We start from the raw sequence: 4,367 nt of genomic DNA on the forward strand, positions 1-4,367 counted from the left end.
GATGATAATTCAGTAAAACATTCTGAGAGTGATTGTGATGCTCCTTTAGACAAGTATACTGAGTGCGGACCAAATGTCTCTGCTGCCTGTTCTGTCACCAGAACTCTGGTCAACACAAACCATTACAAAACCCCTCCCAAACCCAGAAAAAAAAAATCAGGGACAGTTCTAAAGCACTAGATCTTAAATAATGAGCTTAAAGAGTGATATGTCTTTCACACTGCTGCAGGTGTGCAGAAGAGGCTTCTCCAGCACTGCCTCCTGTTCTGAGACTGCCTTGGGCTGAAAGAGCACAGGACAACCTCAACACTTACTACCAGGTGTAGCTCTGAGCACAAAGAGCTGCTCTCAGTCCATGCAAGGATTATCTCAACAAATAATATGGAATAGCCTCAAACATCACAAAATATGTGAGAGAGATGTGACTTTTCTGGTACAGAGCAGTGAAAAAGCACTTCGAGCAGTGATGTACAGAGAGCCAGGATCAAGTTCAAGAAGAAAACTGAATCGAAATTGTCATAATACAAAACCCCTGAACTGTATGAGAGGATGAATAGGACTTGCTGGTGAGAGAGGAGAAAGGAGATTTGCTTCTAGTAGGAAGTAATTACAATAAAACACATCATGCACTGCTGTACATACTCCAAAGAGTTACTCTCATTAAACCTGACCTCAGCTTCTGCTAAGGTTCATGTTCTAACACCAGTGCAGTAAACAGGCTTCCAGTCCATGTGAGTGAAGTTGAAGCAGACTGGCAATGAGGACATATCTCAGTGCCTGTGCTGCCTCATTGTTGTGCTGCCACCTCCTGATGGTATCAGGACAGCGAGGCAGGCACCCATCCTGCCAGGGGCCTTTGTGATCTTGCCATCTCTGCCAAGAAAACTCAGAGGTTCAATAATTGCATATTAGACTATATATACAGCTGCATAAGTAACACTGAATTTCCATGTTGTCCATGCTCTTTCATTCCTCACTAGCTTTGAGAATTGTAATTTCAGTACATTCCAAGTACCTTGTCTTATATAAATCATTCAATTCAAGAAAAGTACAATGATTCACAGCAGAGCTTTTAAAATGCAAATAACTGGAAACAACAAAAGTTAAAACATACTTTATGCCACTGCCATGCTTTGAAAAGATAAATGCCAGGCTGTTTACTACTATAAATAATAAACCTTGTTCACTTTACAAAGATCTTACGGGGATTGATCACTTTGTATCTTACACAAGCTTGAATATGTGAAGTGCTGTGATCCAGTTCCACATATGCTTTCCTCTCTGAGATTAATCTTCCTAAAATGAATGTGGCAGCTCCCAGTGTAAACTGCTTGCTTACCATGTTGCATGTATAATGTCTTATGTTTTGACTGCTGGTCTCCAGTATGGTCTCCTGATATCTTAGAATCATAGAATCATTTATTTTGGAAAAGATCTTTAATTTATAGCAAAATCTTAACATTTTGAGTTTCTAGTTATTGTGGACTAGCAAGACAAAAAATTAATATAATTTAATCATATTATCAGTGTTTATTTTAGAAATATATCTGCATTTTCCAGATGGAGGGGAGATAAGGAAAATCCATACTGATATAATGAGATAGAGTACAGTGGTGGGATATGACTCTCCTGATAAATTTTGGGCTAGTTTGGGCCCATTATCTATAGCTCTTTATTTCAGTAAACTACCTAGTGGTAAATGAATTATTTACATTTATCAGGTTGCCCAGACTGCAATAACACTACACCATGTTAAATTAACAAAAAAAAAAAAAAAAAGAAAAGAAAAAAGAGTAAAAAGCACCAAAGGAATTGAGTATTATTCTGACCCTGAGGCTCCACTGCCACCTGATGTCACTATTCTTGTCAGGCAAAGGCAGGCAGGCAAGCTGCATGTCTGCAAGAACTGACAGCTCTGGAAAGGTTTTCAGCAGGTAGGAAGCCCCAGGGAAAGTCATACAAATGATTTCACTAAGTCAAAAGAGCATGCCTTATGGACAGCACTTGCTAAGACAAATCCATTAACCAGGACAAACACAGACATTCAGTTAAGGGTGAATCTCCCTGAGGTCTTCTGGGGATAGGCTGGCACTGCCTGACACAAGTGGGCAGGAACTCCACATGGCAAACACCACAGCAGGGCAAAAAGCCCTCCTGCCCTTGCATTGCTGCAGCTTGCTTCCCAGTAAAGCACACTGAAGTAGGAGAAACTCCACAAATAAGACATCTGTCTGGCACACAAGAGCAAAGCCTGGACAGAGACCTGAAAACCTCATACATTTAATGTTGGCTGTGAAGCTCCTCCTGCCTATCAGGCTCCAGAGAGTCTTCACCGAGCTACAGGGGAACAATTGAGCATCTGAGGCAAGATTTAAGCACCAGGGACAGGAGTGGAGTCACCTGCACACTGAGATAATGGTCTGTGTTTGCATCTGGAAAGCTCAAGGGAATATTATGGCATTAGGAGCAGAACAGCAAGATTTTCAGTGAGAGGATATTGTAATTGCCATTCAGAAGCAGAGGGATAAATAAGTAAAGCACCCAGAAATGCTCACTTGAGAGCCTTTTGCTTCATGAGCAGGCAGCAGCACAAGGGAGGCCTGGAGGAACATTGGCAGAGGGTCTGGCTCTCTGGCCATGTGCTATGACTGTGACTAATTGCAAATGATTAACAACTTCAACTCATGTATACTCTGGCTCACAGAAGCATATAGTGGTTAATATTGAAATGTCTGCACATATTTACATGTGGCATCTAAAATACATATTTTATTTTGCATCTAAACAAATTTTCCACTTTGTGCATGATGAACCTGGTTTCCATGAGCACAGAACATATTTTTAATATGTTGGCTTGGCTTACCTGGGCTGTCAGATAGCTTTTGGTAACTCTGGTGTTAATTATACTACTGGCCAGCAACCCCTAGTCCCAGAACATGTTTTATTCCCCTAAGGTTTCTTGTAACAACCAGTCAAATCCCTATCTCTGCACAAGGTTAAAAAAAATAAAAAGGCATGAAAGATATTAATGGCCCAGTTTGGTACTGATAAGAAAATACTACAAACCAGTGTTCCAGACTATTTTTTTCCTTTACTCAAGGCAATTTAATTTGTATATTAATAGAGTCTGGTTAGCCAGTATCTTTAATTCACCCACTGTGGAATCTGATGGTTTCAAATTCCCAGAAGCTGAAGAGCTCTGTAAACATGCTCCTGCTGCCCTCTAGTTATGTGTAAGCAAACCAACACAATTTTGCTGATAAACAATTGTCATGATAAAAAATGGTGAAACAATTATCAATTTTATAATATCCCTGTTGGATAGGGATTCTAACAATTCAGGTTAGAGGAATGGCACACCATTAATTTTAGTCATGTCTCAAACTACACAGTGGAGTTCAATGTAACAGTCACTGCCAGCTCCTACATACCAGCATTAACCATCCTCAAACACCAAACTTTCAATTAAACCACGGCAGTAAGTAAATGCTATTTATACAAAGCTTGCAGCTTGACTGTTTTACAAATGAGTATGTGGGAAGCAATGTGAAATATCAACTGATAGTTAATATTTAAATCACTGCTCATTTACACTTAAGGCAAGTTTCATTGCTATTTGCAGAGAATTTCAAAGTTTGGAATTCTGTGATTCATTTCAAGAACTTTTATAAATAACGCCCTATTATAACAGAAAAAAATAAAACCAAGTTGTGATGGATAAAACTTTCTCCCAGGAGAAAAGAATGTTTTTTAAAGACAGCAATAATTTTTTTATTCATGGAAAGAACAGATTTTTTGGTCTGTCTTAAAAAAGCATTTAGGAAGGGGAATGCTTCTGAAACAGATGCTTAACCTTAAAGAATCCATCCATTGATTGTACATAGGATAATCTGCAGTTAGAAGAAATAATGCCTTTGCAATGTCATCATTCACCCAGAGGGTGGTTGGGCACTGGAAGAGGCTCCCCAGGGCAGTGCTCACAGCACCAAGGCTGCCAGAGTTCCAGAGGCATTTGGCCAATGCTCTCAGACCCATGGGGACTCCTGGAGCAGTTCTGGGCAGGCCCAGGAGCTGGACTTGATGATCCTTGTGGGGCCCTCCAGCTCAGGATATTCCATGATCATATACTTTAGCTAGTGGTAGTTTATGCCATACACATAAATGTGCCTTGCTATTAAGACTCAGTTCCACCAGTAATACAAGCATCAACTGAAACAATCAAACTTGCTTTTCACAGTGAATTTTGAACCCATTTCTATTAGGCACAGACAGACAGGCAGGGATGCCTTTAGCACAAATGGAGAGAGAGGAGCACGCTGAAGTCCTGCAAGTATTCCCAGTATTTAGTCACCAGTCTGCCTTGGACA

Source organism: Zonotrichia albicollis, chromosome 11 (genome assembly GCF_047830755.1).
Source record: "Zonotrichia albicollis isolate bZonAlb1 chromosome 11, bZonAlb1.hap1, whole genome shotgun sequence".
Classification (NCBI taxonomy): domain Eukaryota; kingdom Metazoa; phylum Chordata; class Aves; order Passeriformes; family Passerellidae; genus Zonotrichia; species Zonotrichia albicollis.